Here is a 16818-nt window from a genome sequence, read left to right on the forward strand (position 1 = left end):
TCACTGAAATAATTAAAAATAGCTTACAGGTAATCCTCTAAAGAGGCAAAATTTGGTTCAAAAGTTTACCTGAAGCTTATCCATTACATGTAAATCTCCTGGGACATACAGAAGTTTATAGGAATTTGTTCCTACATCCAGGTGCCCAGAAAGACAAAAAAACCTCATTTGCTCAACGGTATTTCAGTGTTCAGGCTCCTGAGTCATCAGGAACTTTAAGCTACAGAACACTGCAAAGCTAGCATGAGAGAAATTAATAAAGGGTTAGTGCTAAAACAAATAAATTAAAAAAAAATATTTAAAAGAAGAAAAAAAAACCCAAAAAACCCTCCTTTAAATCTTTAAATTCAGGTGAGAGTTTGGTGTGTATTGGTCTTCTCAGTTCTAACTGAGAATTAATCTAGTACTTTGTAATGAATTTTTAAAATGAATGGACTGTCTCGGGTGTCAATTTTGGTAATTTATCAAAAATGACAAAGTCTCTTTTTTCGTTCTTATTTTTAATTCCTAATGATCAGAAATCTGGCCTTGTTGAAGTTAAAGCATGTAAAAAATATGACTGCTTTGGATTCATCCATCCTTGGTTGTCATTTTGGCATGGGAGGATTGTATGGGAAAGCCGCAGTCGGTTCACAAAAAGAAAGATATCGCTTAAATTAAAACAAATGGCCAAAAAAAAAAAAATTAAATTAAATAGAATTTGACTTTTTTTTTCCCCCATAAAGTGGACATCTGGTAAGCTGAAAACCTTGTTTATCTGCTGTCTTTACCTCTTTTGACTGTGAATAGTGCAGGATATGTGCAGAAGTGCTAATGAAGGCAGGGCCACCAGCAGGAGCTGCAATGTGTCTTGGGTTTGACTTCCCAACATTTCCAGGATGACCAAAGTTCACAAATGTGTGAGTAGAAATCTGAAGAGGTCTGTCTGAGAGGTGTGTTGATGTGATTTCAGATTTATCTGACAAGTCATCATTTTGAATGAATGCTGCCTCATTTTTCACAAAGTCCATACAAAACAGTGGTTCCTGAAGCAGGAAAGAGAGAAACTGGATTCCCAAGAAAAACTTGTGTCTTTCAGCTACTGACATGTGACTTGGTGAGTGAAGACAGATCTTAATGTCTAGCATATCAAAAAATTAAGTGATATGTTTGCAAAGCTGTCAATGTGTAAAAAAAATTAAAATCCAGGTGCCAACCCAAGGAAGAGTAGGAGAGTGAGGATGATGATGGAGCGTACCCTCTGGACAGCATGGGCAGTCTAATGGCTCCTCCCCCCTGGAAGAGAAGGTTTCCTCACTTCATTTTATACCTTGTTCTCAATTCCATTTCATATCTTTGTCTAAATTTTTGGTAGCAGTCCTGTCGCATCTTTTGCTCTGCATCTGATGTTCCCTTCACCCTTACTAAAACTGATGTCTTCATTCTGCATCAGTAAAATAAAGCAGTCTCACCTTCAAACAATTTTTTTTGCAATCTTCAGTGATACAAATCAGTTTGGGAAAAACTCTGGCAAGGGATGTGGATGAGCAGAGGCCAGAGCAAGAACAACAAAAGAGGAGAGGAGCCAGTAGCAGCAGTGAGCCATCAAATGGCTCCCCACTGCCTTGTGTCCTTTACCATTATGCCAGGAATAATCTTTAGAAAACTATTTTTGAAATTATTTGTAAGATTCAGACATCAGTGGCTTTTGCAGCAAAAGCAGCTCAAGAACCCTTGCAACCTCCAACAGGCTGCACATTTCTCCTTCCTATTAATTCTCCTCACCAGCAATCCAGCTCCTCATTTTAGCTCACAGGGGGCTCCAGAGGTGGAAATATGTTGAAAAACTGCTCATGTCTGAGTTTGGAAATGTATAAAGCTGGTCACACAAAAAAAGAGATCTTACTGATAACACTTCAACTTGCTGAAAAGACTATTAAAGTGCAGCCCTTTTTGATTTTGATTTATCATCTCTGAAATATTTTGGAACACTTTCTATTGAGAAATGCTGAGCCCTGCAACCAGGAGTGTGACACCTCAGGGAAGGTATGGGTGCAGAAAGGCAAAATGCTGTGTGGCAACAAGGGGAAAAGTGTGAGAAACATCTCTGTGTACCCAAAGAGAAGGAGAGTGAGGTGAGGGAGGTGAGGGACGAGGTGGATCCAGGTCCCAGAGCAGGGGTTATCCAGCAGCCCCTCCATGGACTGACCACAACCCCCACTCTCCATCCTCCCAACACCACCCACACTCACAATGAGACAGGCTGGGGTGTCAGTGAAGGTGTTGTAATTTTGTCTTTGTTTCTCACCATCCAAATCTATTTTAAGCACCAATAAAATAAATTATTTTTCCTCAAACCAAGTCTGCTTTGTCTGTGACAGTGATCTCCCTGCCTTCACCTTGACCCATGATCTTGTCACTCTTATTTCCCCTTGCTTTGAGGGCTGGGGTGAGAAAGTGACTGGGTGGGCATCTGGCAGCTGGCCAAGGTCAACCCACCACCACCAGGGAAATAATTTGCAAGTCTAGTTATATTTAAAAATATTGCCTAGCTATAGGAAAGAGCTAGAACAATTTCCAGGTGGGTGGAAGAGCACCAAGCACCACCATCACAAACTCTAAAACCAGGTGCAGAGCCCAGACAAAATAGCAATAGGGAATAGTGCAGCCTAATTCTGCAACTCACAAACCCTCTGAACTTGGATGGTAAATAGGTGTCTTTGGTGTTCAGACACAATTAGTTTTTCCCACTGCCCTAAAATGGACAAACATTGTCCTGACTGGCCATGGCAGAGCCTGAGAATGCTTTTCCTTGTCTGAGTGCTCTGCTTTATGAAACAACAACACCACATGACAATACTTCCAACATTTGTTGGGCAATTGTTTTTTATGTTCTTCCTCATGACTGCTTTTCATAGCTCTGCTTTCTCGTGCACCTAATGGACTCTTACACTGCCTGTTGACCCCATAACCCTAACAACTTCTGAAAATCATTAGATTTGAAAGGAAAATACATAAAGCTGAAAATAATGGAGCTTTTGTTACTGGATTGCTTGTGTTTCTAAAAGATGCTGAATGTCTCTTGGAACTAAAGAACATTGCATCCTCACCTGTAGTATGACACAGATTAACACACATAAAAAATTACATCTTACTGTAGCAATTCTTCTGCTAAAATATAATTTGTACAGTCAATAACACTTTCTTCAGTACCTGTTTGTTGTTGTTTTAAAAGCTTACAGTTCTACATCAAAATTTGTTGGGAATTGAGGTAGTGTGCCTCATTACCTCAGTTCTTCAAAACTGAAGTAGTGTGTTCAGAGACAAAAGACATGAATTATCCAGTTTAACTCACAACTGTGCTTGAACAGTATATATTTGCAAGTAGTTTGCAAGGCAGTCCACCTTTTGAAAAGATTTTTGCCTTGGCTTAAATTTTTATTTTGACAAAAATAAAAGAGGCAATAATAAAGTACTAATTGATAGTTCAGAGCCTCAGAATAAAATCTAAGTAGTACACAATTTGCTAGGGAAGCATGTAAGAACAGAAGACCAAGATTAACATCTGTGGAAGGAGTTAAATTACTTCACAGAACGTCAAGCCTCCACCAGCAAAATGTAGACAGAAGAACACCCTGGCTGTGCAGACTGGTCAATGAGTGATGATCCCTGCACTCGTGGAGCTCCAGTAAAATCAGCAGCTTGGGACCTGGTGTCAGTGGATTAAATTTCAGTCACATCCTGAGGAGTGATTGAGAAATTGTCTGAGACTAGTTATTGTACTAAAATATGTTGATGTTGTGTTCTTTGGCAGGAGAGAAACTAATTAGAGAGTTACAAAGCACCATGAGCATCATCTTTCCCAGTCCCCTGGCAGAATTTTAATACTTGTGCCAGTGGCAAAAACCTGATTTCCTGCAGACAGATGGAGCTGGGAGTTGCTGAAACCCTTTAAGACCTCCAAAGAAAGTGCAACACAGCCTCTCTCTGGTCTTCTCTTGTTCTCTTTGCTTTCTGTTGTTTACTTTGCTAATTTGCCTGAAGCTGTTTGTTCTGGTTGGTTTGTATTTGCTTTAGAGGATGTTGCTTTACACAGATTGTATCTTATGTTTGCTTTTTAAATTCAAACACTTTGCTACCTTCATAGTTAAAAGTTGTCTGCAGCACCAAAAACTCAGACAATCCATCCTGAGGAAAAAAATAAAAAAAACCCTCTTTGATTATACTTGAAATGAAATGAAATAATTTGCAGAGTTGAAAGTTGACAGGTGAGCTCTAATTGTGCTGGATATTTGCCTGTGGTCTCTCTAAGCAGTATTAACATACAGGTAAGGTGATGTATAGCAAAGGGAACAGTGATATTTCCACTGTTTCAGGAGCTGAAGGGGCAAATCCTGCTCATCATCCTTGCTCCTGCTGTGCCCAGAGCATAAAATCATTTTATGTGAGCTTGAGGCTCTTTTAATTCCTTACATTTCCTAAAAGAACAGAAGGGGCAGAGAGTGAGCCTGGCTTCAGTGTTACACGGATAAAACTTCAGGGAGTAAATCGCTGCATTCTGTGGCACAGACATCCATCACACACGAAAAGCAGAAAAAACTGCGGCATCTCTAACAGCAGAAAAGATTCCTCAGATCGGCATTTTGAATAAAATAATTATCGCGAGGGACAATAATTTGGGGTGGGACGGGGCTGGGGCCCGCCAGGTGGCGCTGTGCGCTCGCGCCGGTGGCAGCGGGACCGGGCGGGAATGGAGGGATGGATCCAACGGGAATGGAGGGATGGATCCAACGGGAATGGAGGGATGGATCCGACGGGAATGGAGGGATGGATCCGACGGGAATGGAGGGAGGGATCCAACGGGAATAGAAGGATGGATCCGGGAAGGAATGGAGGGATGGATCCGACGGGAATGGAGGGATGGATCCAACGGGAATGGAGGGATGGATCCAACGGGAATGGAGGGATGGATCCGGGCGGGAATGGAAGGATGGATCCAACGGGAATGGAGGGATAGATCCAACGGTAATGGAAGGATGGAGAGGGAACCAAGGAATGGATCTGGGCGGGAAGGGAAGGATGGATCCAACTGGAATGAAGGGATTGATCTGGGCAGGAATGGAGGGATGGATTCAATGGGAATGGAGGGATGGATCCGACGGGAATGGAGGGATGGATCCAATGGGAATGGAGGGATGGATCCGACGGGAATGGAGGAATGGATCCAACGGGAATGGAGGGATGGATCCAGCGGGAATGGAGGGATGGATCCAACGGGAATGGAGGGATGGATCCAACGGGAATGGAGGGATGCATCCTGGTGGGAATTCCGGATGGATCTGGGTGGGAATGGAGGGATGGATCCAACGGGAATGGAGCGACGGATCCGGGTTGGAATGAAGGGATGGAGAGGGAACCGAGGGATGGATCTGGGCAGGAATGGAGGGATGGATCCAGGTGAGTATGCAGGGATGGATCCAGGCAGGAATAGAGGAATGGATCCGGCTGGGAATGGAGCGATGGATCTGGGCGGCAATGGAGGGATGGAGAGGGAACCGAGGGATGGATCTGGGTGGAAATGGAGGGATGAATCCAGGGGAGAATCCCAGGGCAGGTCCACGCGGGAATGGGTAGGAATCCCAGAACAGATCCACCTTCGGGACCTTTCCTCTTGTGCTATTTGTAATGCCCACTTAGTTAGGAAAATGTGTGGAATTCCTCCTTTAATTTCCATGGAAGCTGCAGACCAGCTTGCTGCTTTCTCTTGGACACAGTTTGTACGTGTCCTTTGAGTCACCTTCTTCTGCAGATGTGCCTGCACACATCAAAGGAACATTGCTATATGTGATTATAAACACACACAACTAACTGTGGCTTTCACCATGAAGTCAGTGGTGAACGAAAGGTGAAAGAGCTTCTGGCTTCTGAAGAACATAGGTAAACTTCATCACTGTTGTATCTCAATTCAGTGTTGAATAAACCTGACTCTGCACGGACCAGCTGCCCTCTATGAAGGGCCTGCTCAGCTGGGTGGGTTGTGGAAGGTGGCTCACACAGCCAAAATTGCTAGATAGAAGTGAGGTCATTGGGAATACATTTTTATTCTGTTCAAACTTTCATGTCCCAGCAGCAGTACAAGAACTTCTTGCTTAAGGAATAATAGTATTGCTGAGAGGGTGCTAGAAGTAATAAAAGTAGGAAATCACAGTTTGATGGTGGTTTTTTTGTTTGGTTTTCGCCTTCCTAGTAAAGATTCGTAAATATGTTTCTCATGTAAACACTACTTATCTGACGTGTTTTGACCTAATATTGGGGTTTTTTGTTGTTTTGTTTTTGTTTTTTTTTTAAGAGAGGTATGAAGACTCCTTTATGATCTACTTGTACCGGATATTTTTTAAAGTGATACAGATTAGTCAGATTTGCTATCTGATTTAATACCTCCCAAAGGAATTGGGTGGATGTCATAGCAAGTAATGCAGATGGGAAAATGGATTGGCTCACAAATCAATTAAAAAGAAATGGTAATGACATATTAATTTAACCTGAGGTATTGTGTGAGTGTGGTTGTGGGGCTAGAAAACACAGCTCATAAACACAACTAGAAAGCTTCAGTTCAAAAGGGACTCTGTTCCTACTTAGGACAACGTTTAATCCTTTAACAAGACGCTTGAAAATATTTCTAAGAAATAGGTTATCATATATAAAACTAAAAATATGTCATGCTTTTAATGGCAAATGGAATAGGCATTATTCATCATTAAAGATAAAATTAAGAGCACAGCACAGACTTTGTCATGTTTGTTTTTAAATATTAAGATAAAGGGTTTTGTTTGTGAGAAAGTGTGAAGTCCCTGAAATTACAAATTTTATTCCCTAGCTTCCTCATTGCTTGGCACCTAACATCAGTGTAATGTGAAAAAAAAAAAACAAACAAAAACAAAACTGTGCATTTTTTCTCATTCTTCTTTTCTCACCTTTACCTCTGTTACACACTCAATTAGAACTTCTTACAGAAATCCCACCCAGAAAGAAACTGTGAAAGAAAATAATTTATGTAATGGAATTTTGATCATAAAAAGAGATGGTCTATATTATATTATTTTTATGGAGGAATTTTTAAACTTTAAATCCCATGTTATCACACCCATATTGAGAGGCAGAAAAGAGGCTTTGAGTTCAGAGGAGTTTCAATGAGTGAACTACTACTACTACTGCATGAAAATCAGTTACTGACTGAAATAATATCCAGAAATCACCTGAGGGGCAGATGCAAAGTTCTGCAGAATACCTGTGATGTTCTTACCATGTTCTAGTATTGAAAAATACTGGGAAAAAACAACAATGTTGAGAGCACGAAATATGAATTTGGGGGTTATTTTTTAAGTCTCTTCATCTTCATGCTGTGGTTTGATCAGCATAAAGCAAGGGAGTTTTGCAGAATATCATGGAGACATGGTAAGGACTGCAATTTTGTATTTACATTCTTATTTTTAAAATGAAATGGGATAGTATCCCCTATGTACTCTTATATATGTGTTTTATAGAACATAGGTTGCTATTTCAACCTTTTCAGTGTCTATCTTTGAACCATGATGCATTTTTTTTTATAGAATGATATTTGGCAAATCAGTTTTGCACAGAACAAAATCAGATTGTATGATGAGGAAGCTGGCCTGGGTTCAATCCTATAAGTGGTTTCAACAGGCTTGCCTAATTTCAACTCCATCTCAATTTATCTTTTTCATTTTTCTCAGCAAACTTCTTTCAACCTGTAGTTTGAAGAGGCACCTTTGAAAGACAAGGTGAGAAGTCTATCAAACAGTGGGAAACAATGATGAATATGTATTTTTTAACAAGGGCAGAAGACTATTCTGGCAAAAATGGTGTTCAAAGACTGGTTATATTATACCTTTGTATTACTTTTGGACAGTTCATAGTTTTATGAAATACCTTGCTGAAAAATCTTCTTAGCTATTTCCCATCTTCATTTTTTTAATGGGAAAAAAAATCAAGTGAGAAAATTGCAAGTCTCTGTTAAACAGAAGGAAGGGTTATCCCAGAACTTTGCATTTATCATCTGATCCTGTGAAAACCTTGTTTAGTGCAGGAATAAACAGAGTCACGTTAAATTTGTTGTGAGCTTGAGCCTCTGACAGTGCTCGTTTTATCAACAAAGACAAATACAGGAGCAGAAATTGTAGCACGGCCTCGACTATTTCATCATTGTCAACCTTAAATACAATCATTCACTGCTGATAGATTTTTCTCCTTCCTTCTCCCACTAATACTAAGCTGTCAGAATCCCTCTTGATATGGTCCAGAGCCCAACTAACAGTGATGAAAAAAGAAGGAATGGAATTAGCTTTTTTAATCTCTTTCTTGATAAATATTGAATTTTCAGAGAAGGAGCTCTGAAATATCCTCTTTCTGGTTGCAGATGCCATTTCATTAAAAAGAGGTGAAAATAAATAGCAGAGTGGTTTGGCATTAAGTTTGAAAACCAGTGATTAGAAAGATAGATACACTTAGATAGTGCCAGGTTCTGGTTCATGTTACTGATAGCAACTGCATTGACATATTGATCTAATGACCCCGAGGAACTACCTGAGGTGCAGAACAGCTCCTTATCATAAAGGGTCATAATCTGACCCCACATTCCAATGGTTGATTTTATTTATTTTATTATTTTTAAAGTTTTCCTATGAAAGAACAAATTTGGACTTATTCTTATTTTTTCTTTCTTTCTTTCTTCTTTCTTTCTTTCTTTTTTCAGATTTACAATATTGTGGATAAAAAGTTCACAGTTTGCTGGATCATAATAGTTAAAAATGGCATGATTCAAACAGGTGTTAAATATTGGTATTTGGTTGCATAGGGTGAGGTCACATTCAAGATAAGCCAAATTAAATTAGGCAAAGCAGAGTTCAAAAATATTTGTCTATCCTACCCTTGCAAAACAGGTTATGACTATCCATCAGACTGCTCATGTCTTGTATGAAGTAAGAAAGATAGAATCCAAGAATAATGATGTATTTTAACAACAACAACAAAAAAGGGAAGTTAGAGACTGTAAAATATGAAAAGCAAAATAAAATGCTTTTAAAAGATGCAAAGGAAAGATGAAATGGTCATTCACTGGCAAGACTACATAAGGTACTATGTTTCACAAATTCTGACTAAACAATACAGAAGCATGATACTATATAATCTAATCAGTTATATTTGCAAATATTTAGAATATTTTTTCTTTGGAAGCTGAAGAGCATGATAGTAAAAATGGTATTCACAAAAATACGTCTTACTCATATTCCATTTAAGTAAGTTTAAAAATGACCTGTTGCTCTTTTCAGTCTTAATTTTTATAAAGCTTTATAATATTCATAAAGTTTGAACTGTTGTTTCATGCCAGACTCCAGAAATAAGATCAAGCACAGACAGGAGCACAAGAGTCCTGCCAAACTTTGCTGAGCCTGTGTCAAGGAAGACAACAACTGAAGTTGCTGAAACTTTGCTTTAAGTATTTGCAGAGGTGAAACAAATTAGCAGTGACATTCACCTGCCAACCTGGAAGGCTCATAAGGGTGCACACCTCATAAATCCTTTTAAAGCCCCATTTAGGGACTTTGAGTGGGATTTAAGTGATGCATAGACCAAGAACAGGGGTGTGAATTTTGCTTTAATGACCTGAATGTCAGTAGAGTTAGGCTGGTATGACGAGAGTAGAGAATGGCTCAGAAGGTTCTGTGCCACTGCAGCTCTGTGTTATTTAACTGTGCTCTTGTGCTGTGCAGCTATATTAAAATAAAGATTTCCCCTTCACAGGATGTAACAGCTATACAAAAATATCTGAAGGGTACTTATAACATCAGAAGACTCTTCAGGTTTTAGATTTCGTTATTAACTCAGAACATAAATTGAATTTGAGTGCAAATAAAATTTATATTTTCAATAGCCTTTATGGATTTTCATCATTTAAAAATTAGTGTTCTGACATACTTCTTGTATGTTAGTGCAACCTCTTGTTAAACCTCCAGACCAGCAGCAGCCTCACTTCAGAAAGCTGGATCCTCAGCTTCTGAAATTACTTAATAACAATTTAATTGTGCATTTCGCTAGTTGACACCAGCCTAGGGTTTCCATAGGTGCAATAACAGGGATTTAAAAAGCATATAAACTTTCATTATAGACTTTTTTTTTTGGTAGTCTACAGAAAAGAAGTCTGAGAGGTGATCTCATCAATGCATATAAATGTCATAAAGGTGCTTGTCAAAAGGGTGATGCCAGACTCCTTTCAAGGATACCCAGAAACAGAATGAGGGACAATGGCATAAAATAAAACACAAGGAGTTCCACATCAACAAGAGGAAGAAGTTCTTTACATAGAGGGTGGCAGAGGCTGAGGAAGAGGCTGCCCAGGGAGGTCGTGGATCCTCCCTCTCTGGAGACACTCAAACTCGCCTGGACACATTTCTGTGTCACCTGCTCTGAGTGACCCTGCCTTGGCAGAGGGGTTGGATCAGGTCGTCTCCAGAGGGTCCTCTCAACCCTATAAATTCCATGATTGATGCAAAGCAATGTTGTTAAAGAAGCAGTAATAGAAACAGGAGATACCATAGGTCATAGAAACAATGAAATGAAACAGGTGAATGTACTAGACCCCAAGCCTCAGCCTGATATTCTTTCAATTGTTGCTGAGAATTTTGTCTAATGCTATGCTGGTCATTACTACAATGGGAATATATTCTCTTAATCTTTCTGAGGCAAGCCGTGGGGAATAAGGGATGAAAGGCTGAGTGTCAAACTGAATAAGGAATCAAAGATATTGCTTCTGCTGAAAGGAATAATGAGGAGTTTCAAGATGCAAGTTTATCAGGTTTTGTTGAAATGTAAAGGGACAGAACTGTCTTTTCTCATCTGGGATGGGCTGCTGGAAGGCAAGGGTTGTTTTTATTCCCCATTTTTATTAATCCAGGGACTTCTTTTAAAATATATTTAGTTCTGTGGAATCCTTATCCAGATGGAACTACCAGTAGGATACATGAAACAGTTTAGCTAATTGAAATATTCTGAAAATAAGGATAGATTGTTTTATATGCTAACTCCACCTCACAGTCATCTCTGTGGACTTAGTTAAGCATACAAGAAGAAGAAACACAGTGCACATTTTTGATCCATGCCACGTGAAAAGTGAGATTTCCCCAAACCTTTTGTGTTTGATAGTCTGTCAACATCCTGGGTAAGCCAAGCCCCTTGTGCTCAAGCAGTCTGTCAGCATCCCCTTTTGGGGACCCTTCAGTGAGCAGCCCACTAAATAGGAGAGCAGTTTGACTGGCTTGTTTAGAGACACACACAGAGCATAACAGACCCCCTTCCTAGGTCTCCATGCTTTTATTTGAGTGTGTTCCCTCTGCCAACTAACTCCCTTGAAGGACTCACACTAACAGCTCATGGAACACTCATTATTAATAACATTGTGACTGATTCAGGATTGCTGGTGATAGCATCTGATCGCAAAAAATGTATTCAAAGCAGTCTACATCTTTGAATAGCTCTAATCCCTCACAAAAGCTCGCTCCTAGAGGATGGTTCTTACTCAGCAGGCAACCCTATGAAGGAGAAGACAAGTTCATCTTGATCCCAGAAGTTATGATTGAGTCTATTCTGACTTCTACTCATTCTTTACTTGCTTTTATGCTGTTTCTTTATGATCACATGCAGTTGGAGTGTCTCTAGTCACACATAATGCTCAGTGAGGTGTGCTTGTACCACGAAGGCAGGTAACCTTGGGATGGAGATGAGCATCAGTGTTACATCCCAGGAGAGTGATTCTGCCACGGTAGCTGGTTTTCTTTTATCTCCCTTGGTTCAGCTGCTCTGTGGCTTATCAGCTAAAAGGGAGCCCTGAGTTTGCTCCTCTGCAAGGATTTAACAGAGCCTGACCATGGTGCCTGCACTCTGCTCCACCTCTCTGCCTCATCCCCCCTTAGCATATGTCATGTGTGGGAATTTGGGTACGCTGACCCCTTCCCATCCAGGGACTAGCAAACACATTTCCCACTACAATTTCTGTACTGTTAGAACTGTGTCTATAACTTCCCATTTTTGTTTATTTTTACCCCCAGCCCTTTTTTTCCACAATCCATTTAAGGTATTTGTTCATGATAAAGACAGAAACAAAGGCATCTGAGGGGTGAGAACTTTTCTGAATGAGTAGGTTTCAAAAGAATTGTTTGAAACTATTGCCTGTGGATCACAAAAACTCACTAGACATAACTAGAAATAGCTAACACTGAGAATTCCTTTTGCATGTTTATATAGCAGAAAGCAGGAAGAGATCAATGTTTGGAGACACTCACGGTGTTATGCCCAGTTATGAAGGTTGTTGAGGTGCAAATTTATGGAGGGTAACTGAAGAAGGAAATTAATTATCACAATCACAAGGTACTCACCCTTTTGTCTGTTGTCAAAGGGGACAAATGAGTTGCTGAAAGGTAACAGAATTTGTAATGAGACAGAAGAAAAGAGTAGCCAGAAGTATTTCAGCACTTGAGAATAGCCAGGCAGTTTTCCCTCCTCGAAAAAAAGACACCTTACCACAGCTGTATGTGTATTGCACATCACATATAACATCACAGTAAATATGTCCAACAGAGTCTGATTTCAAAATATTACACATCAACTGAAAAAAATTGCAGAATAAATCAGTTTTCTTTAAATGACTGTGGTGTTTAACAGAGTTTTCCTCTCCACAAATGTGATTTATAAGATTTTTTTCATATGTATTAGTCTTGTTACCTGTAAAATTGATGTGTATCCTATGATGCTATAAATGGATAAAGACAGGGAGCTTTGTAGCACAGATATTGTGAGGAGGAAACATGACAAAGAGATGAAGTGTCAGAAAAATACAATTTTGATTTAGAGAGATCGGTCTGACTTTATATTGCAGATGGGGAACTAGAAAGCATTCTGGGAATGCGAGATGTTTCTGAACTACGAATTTACATCCACGTTTTATAACCTATAAATTTATGATGATTTTGACATGCCAGTGTTCGATAAGTAAGACAGATTTTCTTTACATTGTTGGGTGTGGGGGAGAATTTTTTTTTAAACCGCAACTTTGCACAGTAAAAATGGGAATAATGTTGTATTGTGTGAAAAATAAACAAAATCCACTTGGCTGTGAACTTTTATAAATATTGTGATCTTATTCCTGCCCATCCATATCACATTGCTATTGATTCTGCTTACGTGATTTTTTTTTTTTTTTTATTTTCAAATCAAGGAGGCTGCAATGTTCATGCCTATTGATCTCCTTGCTGGAGACCCACAGCCAGAGCATTCCAGAGAAATTTTCTGCATGTAGCTCTGCTGCATTCTATGCATCTTTGCCACCCCTAAACACTACAAGGAGGTACTGGGACACTGAAACCCTGCAACACATTAAACTAAAGCCACTAGAATTTGGGCTAAAACAGCCAGAGAATGTCAACAGAGTGTAACTGAGTGTGGTACAAAGGCAGTACTGCCCTACTAGCAGGTGAAAACAGGCAGAAATGCAATGGAAAGCTACACTTAGCCTTTTAAGTAAATGTACCTTAAAGCTTGGATGTTTCCACCTCTGCTAAGCCTTTGAAATGTAGGAGACTCTTGATTTTGGGTGGCATGGTTATTGGAGTTTTTGGGGTTGTTGTTTGGGAGTTGGTTTGCTTATTTGTTTTTCTGTTTTTGAGGGAAAGAAGATTTTAAAAAATAATGTCTTAAACTCTTGACTCCAAGTTTTTAAAAGTACTTAACTTTTTCAATTTTTTTTTTTTTTTAATATTCTGGGTAAAAGCATGAAACTGGTATTTCCTAAGTTATTTCAAGAGGCTACTGTCTGATTTCTTGAAGTAAACAAAAATAAGTGGAAAAAAAGATTATTTCCCATCCAAATTTCACTGCTGTCTCTGAGTTTGAGTTGTGCATATCACAGGGTTCAAAGATACAAGGAAAAACTTTGCTCAAATCTCTTTTCCTTGTCTCTGAAACCCTCCTCCTCTGGAGCACATGAATTCAACCACTGTAACTTAGATCAAGAAAATTATCCCACAATAAATGTTTTCATCCAAGTCATCTATTATTTTCCCTCATGTCCCATCACCAGTTCCATTCTGGATGAGAGGATGAACACATTTTCTTCAATACTGAGTGCAAGAAAACAGTTTGTCATCATTTGAATGTGACTGAGGTTTTGTTGAATAGGGCTTCACACAAAAGACAAGGCATAAAGCTGTAAAGAACTGCACTCACAGTTGCACATAGAGTCCAGTTAATAGTTAATGACAATATTGCACATTTCTTTGTTCTTTTTGTGTCAAGTCCTGCAAACCTAATTAATTCCAAATGCTGTAATGTTATAGCTTGTATGCCACTTGTGCCTTATGGCTTTCCAGGGCTTTGACAGTGTGAGAGGGTTGAACAGCAAATAGGTTTTCTTATCAGACTAAAGTAAACATATGCAAGATAGTATTTTCATTGTGTCTGTTTTTCTGAAAGAAACTGCTTGATTGCATATTAAAAACAACAGTTAAATGAGAGCTATGGAGGGTTAACAAAATTCTGTCTAAGAAGAAAATACATAAAACGTAATTGTTTGCTGCTAAAAGTCTGTTTTCTTATGAAAAAATGCTTGAAAATAAATTATTTGACTTTTCCCCCGCACGAGATTCAGGTGGGCTCACAATTTTTCTTGCATTCCAAATACTGGAGTAGTTCTCTCAATGGCATAAATCCTCCTAGGTCACTGGCTGTCAACAGATCTACAGCTGTTGATAGCAGCTGACCTAGACAGTGCATTGTAGAAGTCAGGGGAATTCACACCTCCTCATTCACTCTCAGTCACTGAGAGCTGATTAATCTAGCTGTAATTTCCCCACGTGATATATATTTTTTTTAAATATCCAGCAGAAACATTAGAAGGGTTTAAAGAAAAAGTGTAATGGAAATATAAAGGCATCCAATGGAAAAGGCCACTTTCCTTTCCATTGAGATAGTATTTGGTTTGTAATATGCCTATCTTCTTGAAGAGGAACTTCAGGGATTATTTTTATTAGGTAGGTGCAGAGGTTATTTTCACCTTCCAGTCATAAACAGCAAGGAGAAAAGGAAGGGTGGAGGTGGAAGAGGGAGGAAAGGAGAGACCAGGGATGAGAGGGGGGTCATGAAACAGGCCTGAGGGATTAGTCAAGGAAGGAGATTTAATGATGAAGTGGGAAGAGAGGAGTCACTAAAGGACGAAGAAACAGAATTGTGAGATGTACTTAAGTGTTATAAAGATGAATGAAAGTAAGAAGGGGCTCTAGAAGATATGGACGGAACAAAATCAGAAGGGTTCTGGAAGATGGATAGGTAGATAGATAGATAGATAGATAGATAGATAGATAGATAGATAGATAGATAGATAGATAGATAGAAAGCAGTAACTTAGGGGGAGGGATTAAAAATATTTTTCAAAGAACAGAAAATTCTTTTTAAAAATGCCTTTATCTATACATTTATGCAAAAGGAGTTATTTGCAATAACATTTTCAGATGTTATTTTCCTTTCCATCTGCATTCTTCCAGGTCCTCTGAGAAACATTTGAATTTCATGTCCTTGACATTCTGGTTTCTGTGTTTACAGAAGAAGGAAGGTAACATTGATTGGACTGCTATTATTTCTTGAACAATACGACAAAGAAAAGTTAACTTCACAGTGAAACTTTTCAAAGTGACACAGTTTAGCACTTTCCTTTCTAATATTTGTTATTCCTAATGATTCCTATTATGTGGGACTATTTGTGCCTGCTTTATTTATTTTAGTAGGAAATATTTCAGCTTTAAAGAGACCAGCACTCCATTCAGCTGACTCTGGCTTTTACCTAATGATCCAATACGTTGGTGAGTGTTTGACGGGTACATATTGTGTTTCAGGTCTCAGTGGGAAGTTGCCAAGACTTTTATTGAGTAGTAATATTTTCCTCTTGCTGGTTTTGGATTTCTCTGAGGATCAGCAGTTAACACAGTGTTTTCTCTTGCAATTAGATTAAAGTGCCAGTGATTTGTTTTTCCTTCATTCAATTTTTTAATTAGGTCATTCCTTAAAAGGTTATCTTAATATAGTAAATGCACTACCTCCATGAATGAGGCAAGCTGAATGATGCGTGGGTTTTTGCTGTTAGGGCTCTTTATAGAAGACTTTTAGAAAATTCCCATCCTGGCAAAAATAAATATCAACTGCAAGTTACAGACTTTTCCTCACAAGTGCTAAGCTTGCTTGTAAGCAGTACCAAAACATCACATATGCAGGAAGAAAATCCTTAATATTTGAGATCAGAAGTTGATCTCTAGCAGCCTTGCTCCTGTTTGGGTGAGGAGTTTTATGTTGGCTTATATTAGTTAAGGCTCTATTGTAGGAGGCTGTGCAAATAACCACTTCAGGTTTAGTTTTCATTGCTCAATCCATGAACCACGGTCATAAACAGCAAGATTTTGGTCGGTATATTTTTATACTCTGATAATAGATTTTGAATTATTTGGGTAGGTGGTTGTGACTCGGTGGGGTTTGTTGAAAAAATAGTGTAAGCTTGAAAACCTTTTAGGCTTAGCCTAGGTTGCAATTTGTTATTGGTTTGTTTGTTTGCACATCAAATTTTCAATCTTCAAGTTTTCTCTGTCTAACAATTTAAAGAAATAACTGTAGATTGTAAAATAAATGCTCAGCCTTCAATATACAACCTTTAATAAGCAACATGGATTAGGTCCTATTTCACAGAATCACAGAAGCAGCAGTTTATATACTTCACAATTTATCTTC

The 16818-nt window shown here is 38.9% G+C and overlaps 1 long non-coding RNA gene across 1 annotated transcript; it reads left to right on the forward strand.

The window, feature by feature from the left end:
• Positions 1 to 5362: 5362 nt before the first annotated feature.
• LOC116992825 lies at positions 5363 to 15673 on the forward strand. The gene is made up of 3 exons (XR_004417114.1): positions 5363 to 5436; positions 7734 to 7781; positions 15588 to 15673. It is a non-coding gene; the product is annotated as an uncharacterized LOC116992825 (long non-coding RNA).
• Positions 15674 to 16818: the final 1145 nt, after the last annotated feature.

This window comes from Catharus ustulatus, chromosome 2, assembly GCF_009819885.2.
Source record: "Catharus ustulatus isolate bCatUst1 chromosome 2, bCatUst1.pri.v2, whole genome shotgun sequence".
Classification (NCBI taxonomy): Eukaryota; Metazoa; Chordata; class Aves; order Passeriformes; family Turdidae; genus Catharus; species Catharus ustulatus.